The 26,293-nt window shown below is 39.9% G+C and overlaps 1 protein-coding gene and 1 long non-coding RNA gene across 6 annotated transcripts in view; one reads left to right on the plus strand and one right to left on the minus strand.

Moving 5' to 3' along the window:
* LOC106999275 (uncharacterized) overlaps positions 1–7,539 on the minus strand; it is a 33,389-nt gene extending 25,850 nt beyond the window's left edge. Inside the window, exons 1-2 of the long non-coding RNA XR_001446067.2 lie at positions 7,426–7,539; positions 650–738 (exon numbers count right to left, since the gene is read on the minus strand). This is a non-coding gene — a long non-coding RNA (uncharacterized LOC106999275). The remainder of the gene's footprint in view (positions 1–649; positions 739–7,425) is intronic.
* AGBL1 (AGBL carboxypeptidase 1) overlaps positions 1–26,293 on the plus strand; it is an 857,161-nt gene that overhangs the window by 29,624 nt on the left and 801,244 nt on the right. The window lies entirely within an intron of this gene.

The raw sequence follows: 26,293 nt of genomic DNA on the forward strand, positions 1-26,293 counted from the left end.
ACTCCTTGGTATACCTAGTAGGTACTCATTAAATATTACTATTAATGTAAAATACAGTACTGCAATAATAATAATCAGGGGTAGACCTAGGTTCTGGGCGGGCTTAAGCTTATACAACTTTGGATCTCTCCTTAAGGGTATTCATACAAAACTACAAATACAAAATTAAGTATGAATAAGGACACTTATCTAGAATAAGAAACTTTTACAAAGCAATGATTTTTTAAAAGCTGACAAATACCAAAGCTTCACAAAATCAGAAAAATAATGTATTTTTAAATTGACTTCCTGGCATTGCTTTATAATCCTTTTTTCTCATATCTTTTTTGGCTGAATTTTCTTTGATTGCTCTATTCATATGACATTTTATATAATACCATTTTCTATAGAGAAAATAAGGATAATTCAACCTCTTCTGTAGCATGGTTGATCAAAATTTGTTTTTTGCTACTGACAATTAAAGAAAAATTTCTTTCAGCTCCACAATTTGTTTTTTTGGGGTAATATCAAGTAAACATTTGGGATTATTGTCAAATTTGAGAAAACTTCTATCAAGCTTCTTTTAAGAGCTGTGAGTTTTGAAAGAGCATCTTATAAAGCAGATTCCAGCTCTGTCCATTGCATGCTGCATTTCTCCTCCATGGCTCACATCCAGTGCTAGACGCTGAAGGCAATGTGCTCGTGATCATGGGACCTTCGTGTTATGATGCTGGTGAGTCTGCACAGGTCATGATGCTCCTAGAAGCCATTGCTGCAATCAGATGGCCAACAGTAACTTAGTTATCCACAAAAGTTCCTGCAAATCATACAAATAAATTTCATTAAACCCAAGCTAAATAGATCCTCAACTCAACTCCAATACCACCCACACAGGAATCTTAATTGTGGCTAAAATACCTTCCTCCTGCTAGTGGTACAAAATCACATGCCTATGTAAACACATGACTGGGACCCCATCAGGTATTGAAAGAATCCCATGCAAGTGAGGGACTCCAAAGCTTTAGCTGCATAAGATTTATGGTAACTCTACCTCTGATAGTGACAAATAGCACTGAGGAGAAAATTACAGTTGACCCTTAAACAACATTGGAGGTTAGGGGTACTGACCCCCATGCAGTAGAAAATCCATGTATAAGTTTTGGCTCCCCCAAACTTAAATTCTAATAGCCTGTTGTTGACTGGAAGCCTTACTGATAACGTAAACAGTGGAGTAACACATATGTTGTATGTTATATGTATTGCATAGTGTATTCTTACAACAAAGTAAGCTAGAGAAAACAAAGTGTTATTAAAAATTAGAAGAAAGAAAAATATATTTATTAAGTGGGAGTGGATCATCTTAAAGGTCTTCATCCTCATCTTTACTTTGAGTAGGTTGATAAGGAGAAGGAAGAGGAGGGGTTAGTCTTGCTGTCTCAGTGGTGGCAGTGGGGGAAGAAAATCCATGTATAAGTGGACCTGCACAGTTCAAACCCATGCTATCCAAGGGCCAACTCTAGTAGAACTGGGCCACCAGCTTGCTCAAGAACTAGCTGTGTGACCTAAGGTTAATCATTTTATTTTTTATGGACCTGGATTTCCCATCTTTAAAGTGAGAAGTTCAAATTAGGGGATGTGTAATGTTCCTGATACCCGCAACGATGTGTGATTCTGTGAACACTTTCTGAACAAGCCTAGCAGTGTCAGGGCAGATGGGGAAGAGCAAGAGGAAATTGTTATTCCTGCATTAAGGACCATTCCTCCTCCCACTTTCTCCTCCCACTTTCTCCTCCAGCAGAGGTTTGTTTAGCAAACAAATCCCGAGTTTTCCCAATACAGCCAAGCTATGAAAGCTCTGTACCACCCAGTATTGCTACAGTGACCAATGTGACAGGTCTATCTTTTATTCTTCCAGGGGTGAGGCATGAGTAGAGAACTGAGCTGTCTGAATGACTTACCCAGGCATTTCTCTTTTGAAAGCCATCTAGGGCAGGAGGAGAATTGCCTGGAGGCAGCTGGGCTCAGGCCAATTCCCTGGTTGGTCCTGAGCATCTCCTGTTTTTGAGGTCCCTAGAAGTCAGACTGTAAGTTTGGGAGGATTCCATGATCTTCTCTCTTTACCTCTTGGCCTTTGATTCCTCTCCTTTGATGGATGGACTGGAAATGGGAGAAAGGTGGGTAGTGACTAGTCCTGCTTGGGCAGTATGTACTTTGAATGCTGCTTCAAGGAAGTCCTGGGAATAGCCAAGATTCTGGTGTATGTGTGTGTGTTATGTAGAATAAATTCAGCTGCTAGAAGAGTGACCAGAGAGGAAATTTCTTTTTCTGAATGTTTGTATCTATTTTGGAATTTGGGTGTCAAGGTAGAGATGGGGAAAGCTTTTGCCTTTCCAAGCACAGAGGCTAACACACAGGCAAGGAACAACTGTTGTTGAAGCTGAAACCTCATGGCTGTTTCCCTTGGCCTGCTACCTTTGGTATGAGTGGGATAGAGGTACTCAGAAAAGAAATGACATTTGAATTACATTTTGAAGACCCAGTAGAAGTTTCCTGGGAGATCAAGTTGGGAAAACACTTGTGTAATATCAAAAGGCATGCACTTACTTGTTAATCTGGAACTGCTGGCAAATAGAGACTGTCCACTGATACAGGGGTCTCCAACCCCTGAGCCACAGACTGGTAGGAACCAGGCCATGTTAGGAACCAGGCTGCACAGCAGGAGATGAGCAGTAGGCAAGTAAGCAGAGCTTCATCTGTATTTACAGCCACTCCCTATCTCTCACATTACCACCTGAGCTCTGCCTCCTGTCAGATTAGCAGTGGCATTAGATTCTCATAGGAGCACGAGCCCTATCATGAACTGCACCTGTGAGGGATTTAAGTTGTGCTCTCCTTATGAGAATCTAATGTCTGATGATCTGTCATTGTTCCCCACCACCCCCATATGGAACTGTCTAGTTGCAGGAAAACAAGCTCAGGGTTCCCACTGATTCTACATTATGGTGAGTTGTATAATTATTTCATTATATATTATAATGTAACAATAATAGAAAATAAAGTACACAATAACTGTAATGTGCTTGAATCTACTCAAAACTACCACCCCACACCCACCCTGTCAGTGAAAAAATTGTCTTCCACAAAACTAGTCCCTGGTGTCAAAAAGGCTGGGGAGCTCTGTACTGATAGAAAGGCTGATAACGATGTATGGGCATTTGTCATTCCACATCTTGTTCTTTGCATTTATCCATATATATGCATGTTTAAACAAAAAAGGACATGCTACACATATATTTTTGTATATTTAACACTATAACATGAATATCTTCTCACATTAATAAAAATGTCCTACAACAACATTATTATCAATGATTGAACATTATTCCATTGTATTATGGCAATTTGTTTAATGTTAGGCATTTAGAGTGTTTTCAATTTTTCACGATTAGCAACAGTGATGAAGTGATGAGGATCTTCGCAAATAGATGTTTGTCTCTATCCCTTGGGAATAATTGCAGTAAAATTGTTAGGTCAAAGGGTCTGCACATTTTAAAGGCTTTTGATTAAGTATTTCTAAATTACCCATCCAGGAATGTCGTAGCAATTTACACTCTCTTCAGCAGTGTATGCCTATTTCTTCTCACCCTCACCAGGGCCGGACTTTATCAGGCTTTTAAATCTCTCCCCATTTGAGAGGAGAAAGATGGTAATTCATTTTAATTTGCATTTCTTTGATTACTAATGTAATTGAATTTTTAAAAACATGAGCCCATTATCTATTTGAATTTCTACTTTTGTAAATTGCCTGTTATTTCTTTTAGGTAAGGGAAAGTTTTACTTTAGGAAAATTCCCCTTAAAACACTAGAGTCAGATTTTTAAAAACATTATCTTTTGTTCTCACTCTTCAAAAACATGCCTCCCACTGGAAAAATGAAGAAACGATCTAAAAGGAGGAATGGTGTCTCTGTTAGTAAATGGTGAGTCTATCAGCAATGGGACTGGGGCGGATTTTAGCTTTTCTGCTTCAGTTCCCAGCTGTTACCTCAGAGTTGGCTCTCAGCCTTCTTAGTTTTTGTTCAGTACCTTTCACCTCTTTATTTTTTCTTTTTCTTTTTCTTTTCTTTTCTTTCTGTTTTTTTTTTATTTTTGAAATTTTTTAATTTTTTAATTTTTATTTTTTGAGACTGAGTCTTACTCTGTTGCCCAGGCTGGAGTGCAGTGGCATGATCTTGGCTCGCTGCAACCTCTGCCTCCTGGGTTCAAGCGATTCTCCTGCCTCAGCCTCCCGAGTAGCTAGGATTACAGGTGCCTGCCACCACGCCTGGCTCTTTTGTATTTTTAGTAGAGATGGGGTTTCACCATGTTGGCCAGGCTGGTCTCGAACTCCTGACTTCAGGTAGTCCACCTACCTTGGCCTCCCAAAGTGCTGGGATTACAGGTGTGAGCCACTGCACCCGGCCCACCTTTCACCTCTTTCACCTGCCTTTCATTTGAGCTATTTGAGTACCTGCATTATCATGCCCCATCCTAGGTTTTAAGCTCCTAAAAGGCAAGGAAAGTTTCTTCTTTACCCTATAATGCCGTGCCACACCTAACACAGTCACTTGTCCATCACAGGTGCTCACTATGTGAAGTGAACAAATAGGGAATGCCACTTCCCAGTAGTACCATTTTACTACTAGGCAAGATTGAGCTTTCTAGCCCTTCCTCAAACTTGCTAGGTAGTCTAAGAAAAACGACCCAAATTTACAGTGCTTATTCTCCATGCCCCAAAGGAAAGATTGGTAATACTTGTTTATAAGATGCTGTGTGTTATATTGGTTCTTTGAAAATACTGGGAATTACTGTGGAGCTAAAAAACAATTAAGAGCATTCTACACATAAGTCATTAACTACACTTGAAATAAAATATGTGAGTTACCAGTGACATTTCAAGGACTATATTTGTTAATAACTGAGGCTTAACAAATAGAAATTATTTATCAACCTGTCTGAAATAGGAATCCAATAGCTGTTTCTAGTCTTACTGAACAATCTAATTAAGGGACTCTTTATATATAAGATGTTTGCCATTTTCCCATTTGAAATATTAAGATGATGTTATATTTAAAACCTGCAACTGGCTATTTGATAGTGGCTCTGTGTCTTCAGCCTTGGACCCTTGGGGGAGGTGAGTCTGCACTCTGCCTTGGCAAGGGGTCCAGAAGGAAGAACTCAGAGGTGTCACTTCCAACTGAACTTGTGGGAGGTGGCCTGTGTCATCTACTCCGGTCTGCTTGTGTGTGCCTGTCTGCAGAAGACACTCTCTGTTGTAGATCTAGTGGGACTCTTAGAGCCCTGCATTTGTGAAAAACAATAGGAACTTAGCTCCTTATGGCCCAAATGCTGACTCAACATCAATATGATGTAGATATCGTACTTCCATGATGGGAGTCCCTTTCCAAGATTTTAACCTCTAAAACAAAAAGTTTGGGAGATTCCAGGAAGGGTGTTTTTTCACCGATGTCACAATTCCATGCATATGAATCCTGTTGAAGTTGTAGGCCTTGCTGGCTTAAGGGTTCCACATAGTAGAATGTGGCCAATAACACAACTGTATGCTAGCTGAGCTTGGTGCAAATGACAACGCACACCACGCTTACCCACTTCAGAACTGTTTACATGCATGCCAATTCGTATTCTGTCACGAGATGCTGAGGTCCAACCCTACAAGTCTGTTTCTCAGTGAATTCACTTGGAGCCTCGTTCTGATGAGATTCATTGTCAGAGTAGCCTGAGCTGTCAGTGAATTTGACTCTTTTGTCAGAATGTCTTTATTGAACTTCATGATATGCTCTCATGTGAAAAGGGTTGAAAAAATTGTGGCTGCTAGTGGTGCTAACTGTTCACCATTGGGTTATGGATAAACACTGCCTGGTACCTCAAGTGAGGAAGACCTGAGGTAATATCTTGACAGCTAAAAAATAGATACTGGGATCTCAAAATGACACAATCAGACACTTTTGTTTTCCTAAAAATATCCCTCTTGAAGGATGTTTGAGCCGTCTAGGTAGCATTGTGACATCCATTTTGCTTCTAATCCCATGATCCAGGGGAGTAACATAAAGTCACAGAGGTGGATCGTGACTGTGAAGATGAAATTTTAACAGCAACATCCACTTTACTCTAGTCTAGACCTGCCTGTTAAAAAACAGTACCACTAGGTTGTGCTAGAGTATAAACATAGCACGATGTGCGTTTCCTGCCCAATCTTTACTTTATTGGCTATTTCTTTCTTTCTTTCTCTTAAGAAAAAAAAATTCTCTGTTCTCTGTAACTTAGAAGAAGAACATATCAGAAATATCATTGTGATCACTGTTGTTTGAAATGAAGGACCTTTGAATGACAATATTGTGGTTTTTGTGAAGGCCAGAGGTAGTGAAATGCTCAGAATTATTTATACTTACTCCCAGATACCACTTAGTCACCTTCCAACGTCTGGTGCTCTGGGGTAAGGACTGCTGCTCCTCTTCAGTCTTCTCATTGGCGCCTCATTTTCAGTTGACTTGTCAACACTGGAAAGCTCAAGGCTATCTCTCGGGTTCTCTTTCTTCTCTTCCCTGTGTAATTTCCTAGGGCATTTTCCTCAGTCCCATACCGTGTGTATGTCAAGGGCAATGATGTCCCAGCTATATCTCTGGTCCTGACTTGTCCATGAAACTCCAGACTCATCTATCCAGGACGACCAAGCATTTCGGCCTTCTGGGACAGCTCTGCTTTATACCTACTCTCCTGTTATTAGTAGGACTCATTTCTCTCTCAGAAAATTTCAGTCATGTCATCCAAATACACGAGGTTGGTATTTAAGTCAGATCATGTCACTTTTCCAACTAAAATTCTTTTATAGGAAGTATAGTAAACAGTTGGGAACAATAATAAAATGGACCATATCACTAAAATCGGCAGGAAACCTAGAAGGTATTGAGTGCCATTGTGCTATGTTATTTGCATTTGTTCTCTCATTTAATTTAAACTTCATTTCAGCTCTGTTTTGTGAGTATTGCTCTAGGCAATTTCAGCTAAAGCAAAACACAAGCAACCAACCAATCAAGAACAAAAATGTAAGGCTCAGAAAGATTAAAATAACTTGCTTAGGATTACACAGCCAGTTAAGTATTAGAGCTGGGTTTGAATCTTAGTTCTCTCTAGTGCTAAAGCCGAAGGATTATTTGTTTTTTCCAATTACTTTGTTGATGTGATGGCTAATTCATGTGTCAACCTGAGTGGGCTAAGGGATGTCCAGGTAGCTGGTAAAACATTATTTCTGCGGGGGTGTTTCCAGGAGAGATGAGCATTTGGTTCAGTAGGCTGAGTAGAGAAGATCCACTTTCATCAGTGTGAATGGGCATAGTCTAATCTGTTGTGGGCCTGAATACAACACAAAGACAGAGGAATGATGAACTTACTCTCTCTTCTTGAGCTGGGACATTGGAGCTCCTGGTTCTCTGGCCTTCACATTCTGGAACTTACACAAGCAGAGCAACCCCTACCTCCAATATCTCAGATCTTCACACTCAACTAGGAGTTACACAGTCAGCTTCCCTGGTTCTTAGAACTTTGGACTTAGACTGAATTATATGAGCTTCTCCAGGTTGCAGATGACCGGTCATGGGACTTCTCAACCTCCATAATTACATGAGCCAATTATCACAATAAATCTCTCTCTCTGGTTCTGATTCTCAAGACAACCCTAATACAGTTGATAATCAAGCATCTTTCTTCATCTGGCCTCAGAAACACTTTTTTTTTTTTTTTTTTTAACATGTTTTCGTGTTACTTAGGCCGGTTGCTTAGTGATCTATCAATAGTCATCATCAAAGTCTTGTTGAAGAGTTTTCCTGTGTGATTGTATTGATTAGAATTAGATTTGGCTATGGATGATGGGAACTAAAATCACTATTTTATTCCTTTATTTAAGAATAAAGGAATTCTATTTCTTTATTTAAAGAAATCTGGAGGTGAGTGTTCTGGGGCTCCACACTCATGGCTCTGGTTTCCTTCCATCCTAATGTGATGCATGATTACCTGCCTTAAGAACACCCTGGGCTCTGGGATGGCTGCTGGGAATCCCCACTAAAATGGGTCTGTTACTAAGGGAAAAGGGGAGAAACCAGCAGTCTCTGCTCTCCTGATGGGCTTTGTTTTCTTTTATTTCTCATTATTTGAGAATTTGTTTTTCAGAAGAAGTCTGAGTATATAAGGAATAAAGCCTAACATGAGGTCTATTTGGCATCTGATTGACCTACCTATAATTTCCAATTTTCCCTGTGACTGTTTTGTTGAGCAAGTTTTGTAACTTCTATGACCTAGATACTTTACACAATTATCTCATTTAATTCTCACTAAAGCCTCCAAAGTAAGAATTATCTCTATTTTACAGATGAGGAAACCAAGGCTCGGAATGTGTTTTTAGTGCATATCAAACAATGTATAATATGCAATGAGTAACGCTTCAAGTGTGCACAAGAGGTATTCGAAACTCTTCTTGACTTGTTTTAATCAAGTTTCCCTCCTGATCATCAAATGGGACATACAATCCTTCATTTTTTTTCTTTATCTAGGTTTTCACAGAAAAAAAAAAAACAAAACCAACAACAACTAAGCCTCATGTGATTAGAGATGATAGAAGAATGTCTTGGTTTTAAAAAATTCACATGCCTGCAATCCAACCCCAGGACCTGTGATTTGGTGATTTGGATGGGTGTGGGAGTCTGTAGTTGAGAAAGGTTATGTATAACTCCATTAGTGAGCTTCTGGCACAAGAAGAATAACTGTCAAGAGTTGCTCTGCTGATCTTAGTTTGGTATCTTCTTGATTTGAAAAGTCTCTCCTTATTCCAGTGTTTGTGCTGTCATATTAAACTGCTATCTCTGAATTTCTTGTTACACTGACATTGTTACCTTTCTCCTGGGTATCGATATAATGTTTCTTCTCAGAAATTCTCTCTTTCAAGAGATTGCTCTCACCTTTTCCTATGTGGACTCAGTTCCATTTTTAAAGGTGCTGCCAAGGGCTTTAAAAGCAGACTCTCATTGAGATGAACTAGGGGAGCCCTAGTTCATCTTGTCTTTCTCCCTTTGCTTTTCTCTGGAGTAAAGGCTGGTAGAGGAGAATGAGAAGAAAATTATTAAAAGTTCAAATTGGCAGGTAGGATTTCAAAGAACAAAAGTAATTGTATTCAAGACACGTCTCCCCTGTGTTTATGCTCACAAAAGGCTGTCTTCGCAAGAACTCTACAGCACCACGTACACTGTTGGCCCTCTGCAAATCAGCACCAATGACAACATTATAATTACACTTCAAAAACAAAGGCAATGAGAAGTTGCATCTTAAATATCCTTTATTTGGTTGCTCTAGGAACTTCTGTTTGAGTACAGCATTGGAGAGCAGGTGCAGAGGTTAAAAATATGCTCATAAAAATCTAGAACCCAGTGTCTTTTTGTTACATTCATAATAAATAAGAATGCTTTCCTGGAGGCTCAGTCATTAAGGGAGGTGATGAGGCAGGAAATGGGAGTTCTTCTTCTCTTGGATTCTGTTTATAATGCAGTCAAACAAGGGTAAGGAGACTTAGCTAAAGCTTTTTTTGGGCGGGGTGGGGAGGTGGGACTAGAAGGCAAATTTATGCAAATAATTAACCATGAACCTGTCAATTTCTCATGTATTGTGCTAAAAAGGGTCTCTTGGCATAAGCATAATAATAGCAACTCCCATTTATATAACATCCACTACTTACCAGACAGGGTACCAGGGACTTCATAGACATGATTTCAAGCTACCACAGCAAAATTGTGGGTGAGTATTATGTAATACTCTGAGAGTCCCTGAGAGGGCACACAAGGGATGCATAGCTAGTAAGTGTCAATACCAAGATTTAAACCCACAGGGTACAAAGTGCTTGCTCCTTTGGACTATTGGCTTGATTAGGACTCATTTTGTTGCAAGTAACTAAAGCCTAGTTCTGAATTTCGACCAACTCAACTTAAACCACACTCTGGGTTTAGTAAAGCTAATATAATTCAATTCCAGTTTGCATATAAAAGAGAATTTATTACAGAGATACAAAATTTTCTCACCAGACGCTAAAGTGAGTCTGTGTCTCCTGAGTGAACTGGAACCAGTGCTTAAGTGTAAGTAGGACTCACGCAGATTTTTGTCTTTGCTTTTTTTTTTGCACACCTCAGTTCACTTTTCCTTCTTGCTACAGATGGCCTTCTTCTGGCTCCAATACTGCCAACAGTTGCTGAGTTCAGCATGATACTGTCAAGGCACCTGAAGAGACACCAGATTCAATAGTCGTGATAATGATTGGCCCAGCTTAAATGAGTTGCCCACCCCTGGACCCATTAACTGGGGCTAATGGGGAGGTTAAAACTATAGAAACATGATTGCCCCCACAATGGCCAGGTGGTAGAAAAATGGAAGAGCATATATCAGAAAAGTAGTTTGTGTGTGTGTGTGTGTGTGTGTGTATGTGTGTATGTATTTGCATGTTTGTCTGTATGTGGAAACTAGTAGACAAAAAGTTGTCCAGTATGACTGTGCAGACTGCAGGTATCTCCTGGTTGTGGGGTCCTAGTAGCTGCACAGTTTGCCACACATCACTTTTAATTCTATCCCTGTGGATGGCTCCCCACAAGGGACAAAAGTAGAAGGATTTGCGTGCTGCCTGAAGAAAGCCATGAAAGAAAAGAATTTGTCCATAATCTGTTCTCAGCATCAAATCTAAATGTCTGTTAACTATTTATAAACTAACTCGATTTCCATTCATTCACGTACACATTATTCATTCATTCTCACACCCACTCCTTGTGAAGAGACCACCAAACAGGCTTTGTGTGAGCAACAAGGCTGTTTATTTCACCTGCGTGCAGGCGGGCTGAATCCGAAAAGAGAGTCAGAAAAGGGTGGTGGGATTATCATTAGTTCTAACAGGTTTTGGGATAGGCAGTGGAGTTAGGAGCAATGTTTTGCGGGCAGCAGGTGGATCTCACAAAGTACATTCTCAAGAGTGGGGAGAATTACAAAGAACCTTCTTAAGGGTGGGGGAAATTACAAAGAACCTTCTTAAGGGTTGGGGAGATTACAAAGTACATTGATCAGTTAGGGTGGGGCAGAAACAGATCACAATGGTGGAAGGTCATCAGTTAAGGCTATTTTCACTTCTTATGTGGATCTTCAATTGCTTCAGGCCATCTGGATGTATACCTGCAGGTCACAGGGCATACATGGCTTAGCTTGGGCTCAGAGGCCTGACACATTCAAGTACTCATTTTTCATTTAATATACTGAACACAAGAAACAAAGCCTCAAATATAGAGGCTGCCATTGCCTATAGGATAAAATCTAAACTCCCATTAAGGCCTGCCTTCCCAGGTCATCTTTTGCTCTCCCCTGCATGTACTTGGGGCCCTAAGATATGTTGCCGTGTTCTTTTACCTTGTTTACTTGATAGATGAACACCTATTGGCTTTAAGGGAAAGTTCCAGCATTCTCTCCCCAGCCTTGTCTTTGCAACACTCTCCTTGCTCTTAATGCAAAGCTAAGTCACTCCTAATGTTACCATAGTACTCAGTGAGCCTGTCTTCAGGATGCCCATTAACCTACGGTATACTTGTCTGTCAGTGAGAAGATGGTGTCTCCTGGAGACACTTTGTCAAATGCTAAAAAATTGTATTAAGTATGCAAATCAATACTGATTGTGATGGTAGATGTGCCCTCCCTCTTAGACCTGGCCTCATGGAGAAGAGCACAAGGTGCATGGGTAGATGCAGTGGCTGTGAGCCACCTCCACTACAGAACAGCTTGCACTTCTCTGTTTGTGGGTCTGTTTCCACCATTGTGCCACTGGCACAAATTGTTTCTCACTAATTGTGGATCCCTAGTGACTAGCAGAACTCTTGGCACATTTTTGTTTCTCAATAAAGGTCTTTTGGTTCAATGCAAAAATGAGTAAAATATAAGACAGGAACATTAATTGCTATAGAAATATCTCCTTGGCATAATAAATGTGTTTCTGGTTTCTGCCTCAAGGATATAAGACATCTTGGGCTCATGTATTTCCTACTACCTACTTCCCTCTCCCTTTCCCTTTATGTTCTTCTTTGCTTTTATGGATTTTTTTTTTTTTTTTTTTTTTTTTTTTTTTTTTTAAGATGGAGTCCCACTCTGTTGCCCAGGCTGGAGTGCAGTGGCATGATCCCAACTCACTGCAACCTCTGCTTCCTGGGTTCAAGTGATTCTCCTGCCTCAGCCTCCTGAGTAGCTGGGACTACAGGCATGCACCACCATACCTGCCTAATATTTGTATTTTTTAGTAGAGACAGGGTTTCCATGTTGGCCAGGCTGGTCTCGAACTCCTGACCTCAGGTGATCTGCCCGCCTCAATCTCCCGAAGTTCTGGGATTACAGGTGTGAGCTGCTGTGCTTGGCCTGCTTTTATCATTTTTTATTATAGAAAGGGTCTATGGTCATTTTAGAACAATTGAAAATTGAATAAGCAAAAATAATTTGTCATTTTACTATTAAGGAATAACAACTATTGACATCTACTTTCCCAGATATTTTTCTGTGCCAAAAATATACATCAGTGTGGGTTATTTTTAAAACAAATTTAATCATCCCCTTTAAATAGAGATTAGGCAAATATGTAAATGTACAAATCACAAAGAAATAGGTCTAAAAGGGATCTTATTTAAGATTAGAGTTTCAAACAGTAGTGTTCGCTGCTTTGGGAGATGCTAAGTTCCTTGTCCCTGGATGTATTTAAAAAACCAAAAAGATTAGAAACTTCCTCATTTGCAAGTTGTAGGGATGATTCAAGTATTTGACAATAGTCATATTAAAGAACTAAAGTCTGAGTTTCTGATCTGTTTGGAGAATCCTCATGGATTCTAAGAGGAACCCACATTTCTAAAAGTGTCTCCTGTGTTGACAGCCAGAAGGCCTAGTGTTCTGCAGCCCTGTCTCAACCAGCATAATCCTGAAAGGCAGCCTCTCAGAGGTTAATCTTCGAACACACTCTTAGGTTTACTTATGGCTTTTCAGGTTGACAGATGAATTTTCGTTCCACAATGTGGTGTACTTCAGTGTTGCCTAATGTAGTCATTGTGCAATTAGCATTAATTTAGTTATAAGATAAAATGAAACAAATTTGGCTTTTTGGAAAGGAGGACTTTCATACAAGGCCAAACTTAAGGGAAAGAAAGCCAGAGAACATTTCAACTCGAAAAGCAATTTGCTTTGCACAAGGAAGTCGGAAAATTACAGCCCATCATACCTAATTACTACACACATTTGCGTTTGAATGTGCGCTCTCCCTCCACGGAACTGTCTCCAAGTTTCTTCCCCTTCACCTCTCAGCAGCCAGAATCCACTGCTGAAGGAAAATAGTCATTGGAGCAACAGGATATTGTCCGTTTCCCGACTTGGTCACAGGAGGTTCTGACAGAGTGAGTGTTGTACAGGGTCCTGTTCCAAACGAAGTAATGGGCGTGTGATCATGAAAAATAGGATGGAGGAGAATGTGGATATCCCCATGAAACCAAATGATGGAACCAAATGTAATTCTCCTTCAAACTTCAAGGATTTAAAGAATATGTGTAGATACTACCCCTCCAAGAGATAGTGCTTAATTCTACTCCTTCTTCTCAAGTGTGGGCTAGACATAGTGACTGCCTTCCAAGAAACAGTATAGAGAGCAAAAATAACGTCACAGTGCAGAAACATGGCATGCATCACTTAAGTGATAAACCAAGTGAAGGCATCATCAGCTACATCATGTGTTTCTCACTAACCCTGGATATATAATGGAAAGGACCTCTGAAGGTCCATCATCCTCGTCTAATTAAAAAAATAAATCAGACTAATCCAATTGGGGGCCATTCTACACGTTACCTTTTCACTACTCCTCAATACTGTCAAGGTTGTGGAAAAAAGGTGTAAACCAAAAGTAAAATTTTAAGCCCCTTAACCAACTGAATGGACCCTTCCTCTTGGCCAAGAGCCTTCCAAAGTTCATCTGAAAGACTAGTTCAGGCCATGATGGGAAGTGGGAGTTGAACATGTCTCATTATACCCTCCTCCCTTTGGAATTCAGTCACAGCTGACCAGCATTAACATTAAAACCGATCTTAAGACTGATAAAATAGACTTTTCATAGCAATAAGACACCAAATTCCAGCCTGACTCTAGTATAGCATCACATAACAGATAGCAGGCCGTGAAAGAAATCAAAGTATTTTATCCCAAAATATATGTATTTGACATATTTTGAAATGGTCTAGCAAAAAGCTGTCTATTGTGGGGAAAATCTGCAATTCTATAGAGAATCCCTATTCCTTTCTAGATCTTTTCCCTGCTCCAGGAGATAATTAACGAAGAATCCGGCACCTTATTAGGTCTGGTAAGAGATCTGAAGCCTGTTACATAAAGGTTTTGTCTGCATGAGAAAACCTTGGTCTCCAGAACCCCTTTGTCTTTTGTTTGTTTTTGTTGTTTTGAGACACAGTCTTGCTCTGTTGCCCAGGCTGGAGTGCAGTGGCATAGTCACAGCTTACTGCAACCTCTGCCTCCCAGGTTCAAACAATTCTCCTGCCTTAGCCTCTTGAGTAGCTGGAATTACAGGTGCCTGCCGCCACGCCTGGCTAATTTTTGTGTTTTTAGTAGATACGGGGTTTCACCATGTTGGCCAGGCTGGTCTCGAACTTCTGACCTGAGGTGATCCACCTGCCTCGGCCCCCCAAAGTGCTGGGGTTACAGGCGTGAGCCACCACGCCCACCCCAGAACCCCTTTGTCTTAACTAAGACATTCCTTTCTATTGATCCTGGGCCTTTAGATAATAACTCTTTCAATAAATTGCTAATCAGAAAATGTTTGAATCCACCTATGACCTGGAAGCCCCTTCTTCTAGTTGTCTCACCTTTCTGGACCGAACCAATGTATATCTTACATGTATTGATTGATGTCCTGTGTCTTCCTAAAGCGTATAAAACCAAGCTGTAGCCTGACCACCTTAAGCGCATGTTCTCAAGATCTCCTGAGGCTGTGTCATGGGCCACTGGTCACTTGTATTTGGTTCAGAGTAAATCTCTTCAAATATTTTACAGAGTTTGACTCTTTTTATCAACAAAGGAAGACTGAGAAACTGCCACAGACCAGAGGAGACTGGGGAGAGAGAACAACCACATGCAACATGGTACACTGGGTGGGATATTGGATTGGAACAAGGACATTAGTGAAGCTGGTGAAATCCAGTAAAGTCCAGAGTTTAGTTAATGATAATGTACCAGGCCAGGTGCGGTGACTCACACTTATAATCCTAGCACTTTGGGAGGCCGAGGAAGGCAGATCACTTGAGGCCAGGAGTTTGAGACCAGTCTGGTCAACATGGCACAATCCCATCTCTACTGAAAATACAAAATGTAGCAGGGTGTTGTGGCAGGTGCCTGTAGTCCCAGCTACTCGGGAGGCTGAGGTAGGAGAATTGCTTGAACCCAAGAGGCAGAGGTTGCAGTGAGCTGAGTTGGCACCACTGCACTACAGCTTGGGCACCAGAGTGAGACTCTGTCTCAAACCAAAAAAATCAATAACGTACCAATGTCAGTATTTTAGTTTTGACAAATGTATCAGGCTATTATAAGATGTTGACAATAAAACAACCGGTTATAAAGAAACTCTTTGTGCTATCTTTGTAACTTTTCCTTCAATCTAAAATTATTCTAAATTAAGAAGTTTATTAAAAATATTTTAAAGATTTTTTTTCTCTCCATGCAGACTTCTCTTCTGTTTCCTTAAGGGACTTGGTTCATGCCTCTGAAACTGACCCATCAGGTGGTTTTAAGGAAATCAGAATGTTCCTCACAAAAAGAGTCTACATTTTTGATTATATGGCTCAAACACCAGATTTTGGATGTAATTCTTAAGAGTAAATGGTTAGAGTAGCCATTCATTATCAACTGCTTGACAATTCACCACAGAGTCTGACAAACAGAAGAAGGTCAAAATGCTTAACCTAATTATGTAATTATGTGTACAGTCACTCACAACAGTCTATATAATGGCAGGGCACAATTATAGTTACTCCCAGTAAATGGGCATAAAGCTGATTGATGTTAGAATGGTAGACTTTATTTTGTGGAGGAATTAATAAAAAGGGGTTTTTAGAATTAAGATGTTCAAATATCTCTCCAAGTGCAATAATGCCTTTGCAGCATCTCTGAATCATGAGGAGCTCTCTGCTTGTGTTTGTCTAGCCAACCCACATCCACTTTGTGAGAGTGAAGAACTTTGGTTTTCAATCTTGGTGAATGTGTGCTTACTTTACATGATAGGTTGACTTCCTTGAAGAAAATGGGAGCCAAAACTTAAGACAGAGTCAGAAATAATCAATAAGGTTTTTGAAAGAGGTTTCCACCCTGTGATAGCCATGGTTAACCAAGATAACTGTTGCCTCTATTTGGAAAGACCCTCTACTTCCTCACTGTCCATCACTGTTTATCTTATTTCCATGATGAAGCCTTTCGTGATTAGACTTTCCCTTCCTCTCATACCTCTCCCTCAACTTGCATTAACCATCCTCATCCACTGAATTCAGTTTGCACTTGATCATGGTAACTTGTCAATATTTCTATGTCCTTTTCAGCTTGTTTTGCAGCTGCGTTGAGAACTCCCATTCTGCTGGCATCCTTTGAGTCCCCTTCATCTGTGGCTAAATGTATTGATGAGCATCTAATAGTTCTAATAAACAATTGATTAATGGATGTATAGAAGGACAGACAAATGGACATTCTGTCAAGTGACTGCTTATGATGGAAGCCACAACTCTCTATGACTGTATGTCCTGGTGACTTTCAATCAATAATTTTAAACTCATCCCTCTTCAACCTAGGCAGGGATCTCTCAGTATTAATGTCCCAGCCATGTGTCCCAGATTCATGGAAAGGATCAAGGTCAAAAGCAACTTCTATCATCATGACATTTACTTGAAAATTTAACATAAGTGGAATTCCAGAAAAGAGGCATGAAACAAATTTGTACTCCTTAAGTGGGAGCATTGAACTAAGAGATCACTGAATATCTCCTTAGTTTTTGGAATTCAGCCCTGGCAATTAGAGAAGAGATGCCTGATGTCCTCTTTATGGGTTATGTGATCCTACACAGCTGCAGATGCTTTTATGGACTATTAAAATTGTGACTTAACTGGCTAATTGCCAAACATTCATGGCTTTTAATAGACTATTTTCCTCTCGGAGTCCTGCTGTAATCTTTGATCCTTGAAGACTTGATCCATAGTGGAACTACCACCTTCATCCTTGGAAGCTCTTTTTTTTCTATTATCTTTCCCATTTACCCTCTTAACTAATTTAATTTTATAACAAAGCCTGCTGATACTGATTTTCTGGAATCTCTGTTTTTTTTGGGGTGTGAACTGTAAAAATGACAAAATATCATCAGTTTTTATTCAGCCTTATTTTCACCTAAAAACAGTTTACTCATACCTGCTTCCTCTACTTCACGAAATATAATCTGGGTAAAGACTGAAGAACCTGGTATAAAATTATTGACAACCAAGAATCCATCTGAAGCAGGTGCAGTGTCCTTGGCAGAGTTCTAGGGTGACATCTGTGGGTCTTTGTTGCTCCTGGATGGAATGTTTATATTTCCAAAGAGATATACAGAATATTCATAAATAGATGGTAGAGTCTGTATGAATTGAACAGTGCTTCAAGCACAAGTTCCTGTTGATGAGAAATGAGACCTCTCTAGGAGAATGTTTTATGACATTATCCATACACTCTTATCCATATATATAACCCAGTGATGATAAAATTTTGAACATATTCACTGAAGAAGGGGTTCTTGGGAATTATAATACAGATACAGATAAAAAATACATTGAATTATTTGGAAATGAAGACCTAGGGCATAGGAAAAGATAAATAGGATGCCTAATTTTCTTCCAAACTGCTTCCTGTTTAGTTGTTGCACTGTGGTTATAATTGATATACCAAATCTTGCAACAAATTTTCATTGCAGCTGGCCACATAGCACTGAGATATATTTGGTGGGAAACATTCTGCTTTGAAGATGAGATTTGCTGGGATGAAAATCACAGTTGAAGTCCTTTAGAGGTGCTTGTGTGGACCAGCTGGTCCAATGAGGTCATGATATGACTTAAATACTTCTGAGGTGTGCCTCGTGAGATGAGAAGGCTATACTATACAGATAGGATGGGTGATCACTTTTCATAGAAACTTGAAGCTGTAGTCTCCAATAATCTGGCCTTCAAGCAAGGGAGAAAACTACGGGAATACTTACCCTCTGATCCTTGGTATGTTTGACCTTAGCTGTTGATGATTATGTTTATGAAGTAACTCACTCAGAAGTATAAGGGCTTTGTGTTTTCAACCTTGGACATAGGTTGTATGATTTACTGACTCTTCTTGTTACTGTTTGAGTTTTCTTTTCATATATAACATTGTGTTTATTATTGAGATTAAAGGTTGGCTCATCCCAAAAAGTGTAATCAGTACCAGAGTCAAGCTTTTATAAATGACGTGGATCCTCCTATAGAAATAAGAACTTGGAAAATTGCCTTCTGCTACAGGATAGGAAATCCAGTGTCTGTGGATCTTGATTACTTTGGCCTACAGCATGGCAAGTATGGATACAATGGAAGGTGATCCCAGGTGGCAAGGGAAAGAAGGCATCCACCAAAAGCAGGCTGGCCGAGGGCACTTAGGAAATCATACCTCTTGGGAAACCCTAAGTGGAAAAGGAGAAAATTCTATTATGGCAGAGCCAAGCTATCTATCTTCCAGAGCCATTTCTTCTTCTTCTTTTAACACAACAGCTGGGCTACAAGTTCCATTCTCCCTTGCAGTTATAGTTAACGTGTGACTGAGTTTTGATCAATGAGATGGGGTAGGAAATGACATGTGCCATTTTCAGGCCTGTCATATAAAATCCTCCTGTGAGAGGTCCTCTGTACTTTTTTTTCAGTTAGCTTAAGGCAGATGAACATGTTGATCTTGGAGGGTACATGAGAAAAGGAAAGCCACAAGATAGAAGGAACCTGGGTTATTGAATAACCACTTACAGAAGCCCTGCCCACCAATTAAGAATATCTCTTTGGGACCTTCTATGAATTTTTAAAAACCTTTTTTTTTTTTGTGATTGGGCCATTCATATGTTTTTTTTTGGGGGGGGGGTGTTTTAGTGGGTAACATTATCTTAACTCACCTGTATACCTTACAAATTTACTTGTCTATTTACCAATTAGTTTCATGTTGTATTAGTCTGTTCTCATGCTGCTAATAAAGACATACTGGAGACTGGGTAATTTATAAAGGAAAGAGGTTTAATGGACTCACAGTTCCACATGGCTGGGGAGTCTTCACACTCATGGCAGAAGGCAAAGGAGAAGCAAAGGCGGCAGGCAAGAGAGCTTGTGCAGGGGAACTCTCATTTATCAAGGCCATCAGAACTCATGAGAGTTCTTCACTACCACAAGAACAGTATGGGGGAAACCACCCCCATGATTCAATGATCTCCACCTGGCCCTCCCCTAGACAGGTGGAGAGTATTACAATTCAAGGGAGATTTGGGTAGGGACACAGCCAAACCACATTACATGTCGTGGTAAAACTTGGAATTCTGGAGATATTTGCAAAGTTTATGTCTTGGTTCTAACTTACTGTATGAGTAGCTTGGGAGGAAGCTGGATCCCAGATGCAGAGAATAAATCTCTGAGATACAGGTGCCCTGCCTCGCATGGTGACACCTCATTTCTTCCATCCCAGTTCAACCTTACGGTGTTTGTGCCTTATTTTATTAATGGAGGCAAGAAAGTTTGCATGTAAGTTATGCTAACTTATCTATGTTCCCTTTCTTTATCTCTTTTTCTTTAGCCAAAGGAGCTCATTTACTAGATCTGGGGAATTAATTTATACTTATGTAGCAGAATGAAGGGAACTGGGGTATATGACAATTATAGCTATTAATCTTACCATACCTGAAACATTAGTTGAGCAGACACTTCCTAGGCCGAGATATCTGTGAGAACAGAGACCTTACTGACCTATTTACAATTGCATCTCCAGTTCTTGACAGTATTGCCACTCAATAAATATCTCCCGATTATATTAACACAGTGCTTCAATAACGAAGCCAATCATGGATAAATAGGGGAGAACACTGACAATAAAACGAAAAGAAAATCTTAGTCTTTATCGCCTAGAATGTGGTGGATGCTTTCTTTCAATAGAACCAAATACTGTAGCAGGAATATGAATTAATAATCATTCAAAAATGAATATAATGTCTCATTCTAGATCAAAGCCACACCCTCAATTTAATTCCTGGTTGTTGATTTATTTTCAAATAATTGAGCAGATGCTGGATATATCTATAGAATGAAACTTGCTAAATTTAACTAGGTCGTCACTTAGCCCTCTGTGTGTGTGTATTTGTGTGTATAGGAATCTGATTGGTCTTATATCTGATTCAGAAAAATAGAGTCCTGGCTTTGAGTGAAAATGGAAGGTAGGTGGTTGTCTTGGAGGAATGATTTGTGGGAGGCCCCATAAAGCTCCAAGCCCTAAAGTATCTCCCTGACTTGGCTTTAACTGATTGCTGAAACAAGAAGACTTTTATTCTTTTGATTTATTTCATTATCTCCATTAGGTTTACTGGTAAGAATAGTATATTACGTAGGTATGAGTAATTAATGCATTAGTAATTAATGGCCACGTTTGTATTTTGCAACATCTGTAGATATTTTTGGTTGTTACAACTGGGGCTGACAATGGTGGGGTGGTTATGCTGCTTGTCTCTAGTGGGTAGAGACCAGGAATACTGCTAAACGTCTTGCAATATATGGGAGGCCTCCCTCTTTCCCATTAAAAAAATAATTATCTGCCCCCAAATACCAATAATGCTGAGCTTGAGAAACCCTGCATTAGGGTGAAGCAATTCGTCGATAGATTCTACTGAGAAGATAGCTAACAGAGTGGTTTTGAGAGAGAGTGGGTGGGGTGGACAGAAAGGCATAAATTTAAAATTGTGGAATGGGAGGATGAATGCTGGGATACCTTTACACCCCAGAGGCTCCTGGCTAACATATGTGAACTGAAAGGGAAAAAATTACTCCTTCTTGGGAAATACGCCAACTGTAGAGCTGTTCTTTAAAATGTCATGGTGCTGTCTTAACAAAGGTCAGCAGTGGTGTGGGTAGGGGAAAGGGCAGGGATCTTGAACTGAAGTCCACACTGGCCTCTTTTATATGCCTCACTCTATCCTGGAGCATGAGGGACACCTTTAGAAGAGCTTTCTGAGGGCTCACCTGTCCTGTGAGACTCCTGGGCATATTTCCAGCAGATGAACATACACTGCCACTTTCTCTCTCATTCTTCATCTTCAGAGTCTGACACGCTGCCAAAAATGGAAAGTTGGCTTCTTAGCATGAATATCTTCTTCTATTGACTCCAGTTTGACATCATAGAACATCATCAGGTTATGGAACTGGAAGAGGCCTGAAAAATCATGTCTTCTTGTTTTCTTAATTGAAACATGAGGAAAGCAAGTGGGGTCGAGGGAAAGTAAATGGCTTATCTAAAGTCATTATGGAAAAATGAGGATTAGAACTGGATTTACCACCTCCCAGTCTAATGTTTCTCTATCTCTATCATGTCATCTTTTGCAGAAACACCTGAGTAAGAGAGAAACTTACTAAAATCTTTAGGAGATTTTGCAGTTTAAATGCTTGGTATAGGTTTTTTTCTTTTTCACTGTCATGCATTCCAAATTCAGTTTTTAGAAACCAGATTTTCAATGCTTTTTATTGATCTCCTGTTGAGATTGCTTTGCATTCTAGTCACTATTGCTGGTAAGAAATTATCCTGATTTCAGTGGCTTGAAAGAGTCATTTTATTTTTCTCACATTTTGGTGGTCACGCATTTGGAAACAAGTCATCAGGGCAGTTCTTTCCTGGTGTCTCTTGTATGGTTGCAGTCAGAAATTGGCTGGGGTTGCAATTATCTGAAGCCTCAATTGGTCTGGACATCTAAGATTGCTCCTTTCCATTATTTGGTTGACATTTAATGCCAATTGATCCCAGTTCAGCTGAGAGCTTAATTGACTGTCTACTGGAGTACCATATGGGTCTTTCCATATGACCTGGGCTTTGTTATGGCATGGCTTCCTTATGGTAGTCAGTCCTCTTACATGGAGACTTAGGGCTTCAGATGCAAGTATCTCAGTGACCTGATGCCTATTTCTTAATCCTCAAACTGTACCCCAGGATTGCATTGCTTTTCATGACCTAGTCTTGAAAGGTAAGCAATGTTATTTCCATTGCATTCTATTTGGTACTAAGAGAGTTACTAAGATTGGCTAAGATTTAAGAGTAGGTGACATAGATACCATATCTTGGTGGTACACGTGACAAAACATTTGTGGACAAGTTTTAAAATCATCAGTTTGGATTTTAGAGTCAAAAAGTTTCCACTAAATAAATTTGGCTATTTTACAATGTCCTATTTTTTTTTAAAACTTGCTATATTTCAAAATTCAATTTGTAAAATAGTAAGAAAGTTTACATTTGCTTTTGAGTAAATTATTCAACTTCTCTTGGCCTCAATTTCCTTATCATTACGATAAGAATAATGATATCTAAATTTTAAGATGAGAATTTTGTTTTAAGAATTAAGCAGTAAATGGTGTCTGAAACAAAGTAGACACTGAATGGTAATAATCATAATATTGGCCTGATGCAGTGGCTCACGCCTGTTAATCTCACTACTTTGGGAGGCTGAAGTGGGTGAATTGCTTGAGCTCAGGAGTTTGAGACCAGCCTGGGCAACATGGTTGAAATCCTGTCTCTACCAAAAATACAAAAATGAGCCAGGTGTGGTGGTACACTCCTGTAGTCCCAGCTACTCGGGAGGCTGAGGTAGGAGGGTCCTGGGAAGGTGGGCTGCAATCCAGTTGAGGCTTCAGTAAGTTGTGATCATGCCAGCCTGGGTGACAGAGCAAGACCCTGTCTCGAAAAAAAAAAAAAAAAAAAAAAAAAATATATATATATATATATATATATATATATATATATATATATATAAAACGCTGTTGTCTACATGGGATGCCAGTTCATATCTTGATGCCTATTTCTTAACCCTCAAATTGTACAGAACATCTCTGAAAACAGCACTTCAGATTGGGGTAGGGAAGACCATTACCCACTACTTTAAAGAGTACCCAAGTAGTGGAGTACCCATGACATAACATGAGTCCCTGAAATGAGAGGCACAAAGACAGCAGGGTCAAATCATTCCTGCGTCATACTTCTGCTTTAGACTAGCTTGCTGAGAATGAGCTGGGAAAAGGGCATCTTCCCAGTGTTTTTGGAAAGAAGGTGACTTGTCGAGGCAGGGACAAGCCTCCCTGTCCTGAATGCTCATTTTTTTTTTTTTTTTTTTTTGAGACAGAGTCTCGCTCTGTCACCCAGGCTGGAGTGCAGTGGCCGGATCTCAGCTCACTGCAAGTTCCGCCTCCCGGGTTCACGCCATTCTCCTGCCTCAGCCTCCCGAGCAGCTGGGACTACAGGCGCCCGCCACCACGCCTGGCTAGTTTTTTGTATTTTTTAGTAGAGACAGGGTTTCACTGTGTTAGCCAGGGTGGTCTCGATCTCCTGACCTCGTGATCCGCCCGTCTCGGATGTATGTTTTGGAGGTGGTGCATTCAGAGGGGATGAAGGCAGCAAGTGGCAGCTGCTGGTTGAAGGAAGAAGGCAGCAACCCATTTCCTTGACGACAGTGTGAGCCTTGGGTGGTAGACACCTGGAAGTGTTATTTACTTGCTATGTTTAGAATCCTTTTAGAAAAGCTGAAAACTGTTTGCCACTTCCTTTCAGTAATCCTTAATTCTAACCTGCAAGTTTTGTGCTATAATTTGTCAACTGTGCTTGAGAAAGACTTCACAGCCTTCCTAGAAATAGAGATGGAGCCTGCTTTCCGATCAGCATCATTTAAAAGAAAACAGAGAATCTTTCAGGCATGTGAGGTTGTTGATTGCTGTCATTATTATGATGACTGGAGACTTTGCAATTTATAGAGAGACCACGAACGTGCCGGGCATTGTTGACAAAGCACAGGATTCAAAATTGTTTCTGCCCAGAGGATGCAATCTCATCCTTTTTAGATGTTTTGTTTATTTTTTTTCTCTCTCCTTAAGAGTATTCTGCTAAATTGGGAACATTGTGATCCTGGTGGAAAGTTGATCTGGTAAGATGTATCTCAAAGGATCTTCAGACCTATTTTCAGATTATTCACCGTTTGTCCGTCATAGCCATAGCCTATTTATTTATCTGTCAACATTTTATTGAGCATTTAGTGTGACCCAGGCAGTAAGCTAAGCATTTCTACATTTATTATGGTATTTCTAACCCAACTGTCCAAGAGTTAGGTACAAGTATTAGTCCAATAATGTGGATGAGGAAATTGGGTGTTATAGAGGTTGTGGAAATTAGCCTAAAGTTGATCTGAATTAAACTTACATTTTTAACCCTTTCTCTTCTCTCTTTTTCTCCCTGTCTCCTTCTACCTGTCTCTTTCTGTGCCTCAGCCTCACTAGCCTTCTGAATGTCCCTCAACTTTGCCACAGGACTTTGCATACTAGCCTCTTTTGCCCTGAGCAGTTTTCTTTTCCATTTTCTGCTAGTTTACTTTTGTTTATCTTTCAGCTCTCAGCTTAAGTGTTGCTTCTGAAGGGGTCCTTTTCTGATTCACATCAAATAACTCTATTTTATGCTCACATGTCACAATAAACTCAGCACCTATTCCCAGTTGCACTTTTATATTTGGGTGACTCTGCACAATACATTCCTCCCCAACTAACTTTGAAGCTTTGTGAGAACAAGGATTGTCTATATACATGCTATCTATGTATTTGTAGCATCTAGCACAGTGCCTGGTACATGGTAAATGCTCAACAAACATCTACCAAATAAATGAAAAATAGACCACATTCTATCTTTACCTTGTGCTAGACCATCAATACCCTTTTTACCAAGGAGGATCACTGATATCCTTGACAATTCATTATATAAGACTCAATGTATGATTGGGACATTTGTAAAATTCTGGGGTTGGAGAACTATGAGCAAAGATCCTGGTGAGGTTGTTTTCAAGGTTCCATCTAAGATACTCCAGTCAGAAAATAGTATATGCCATTTATTTTATTTGGTTTTATTTTATATCTTAACATTTTGTTACAAAACCACATTACCTACCACCCAGCTTCTGTAGTGATAGCAGATTTCTTTCTTATATGTCTTCACTATTTCCACACCAACCCCCATCATTATTGAAACAAATATCACAGTTATTCAGCCCATAGTCTTTTTAAACACTTCTTTCTTACGAACCCATTTCAACCTTGCCAGGAAATGTTTTCCTTCAACTTAGACTAAATTTCTAATCATGCAGTTTCTGCCTGTTCCCTCTTGTGTGAAGACAGAGTGGCTGGTCACTATTTTTGGTGTTATATAACCATTTTTAGTAATTGAAGTTTGTGATTAGTGCTCCCTTCAGTCATTCATTACCAACTTCAAATTTAATAATGTCTTTTATTTAACCAATGGACCATCTCTAGTGAGTGTTCAAACTGCATGACTGGAAGAACAAATTTATTTTTGGCAATATGGTTTTCTTGAGCTATGAGCTGTATCCTGTGCTCTCGGCTCATGAGTTTGGAAAAGGTTCTGTCTTACTCTTTAGAGGCTAAGAAATAGAATGTTATGGGCTTGTTCTTTCAATCTGGCAGGGCACTCTATTTCTGTGAGATCAGGGGCACTACTCAAAGTGCAATGGGATGGACTATGTTTTTCCCCAGTCTAGTAAAATTGGGTCTAGACTCGTGGAGAAAATTGAGAGGGTGATTATAGGATCCTTTTTTCCCCTCCACTTTAAGACTATGACGGATCAAAGGTCCTTTTTTTTTTTTTTTTTAAGATGATGTCTCACTCTGTTGCCCAGGCTAAAGTGCAGTGGTGTGATCTCAACTCACTGCAACCTCTGCCACCCGGGTTCAAATGATTCTCCTGAGTAGCTAGGATTACAGGCACGTGTCACTATGCCCGGCTAATTTTTTGTATTCTTAGTAGAGACGGGGTTTCACCATGTTGGCCAGGATGGTCTCAATCTCCTGACCTCATGATCTGCCTGCCTCAGCCTCCCAAAGTGCTGGGATTACAGGTGTGAGCCACTGTGCCAGCCAG

Source organism: Macaca mulatta, chromosome 7, assembly GCF_049350105.2.
Source record: "Macaca mulatta isolate MMU2019108-1 chromosome 7, T2T-MMU8v2.0, whole genome shotgun sequence".
Classification (NCBI taxonomy): Eukaryota; Metazoa; Chordata; class Mammalia; order Primates; family Cercopithecidae; genus Macaca; species Macaca mulatta.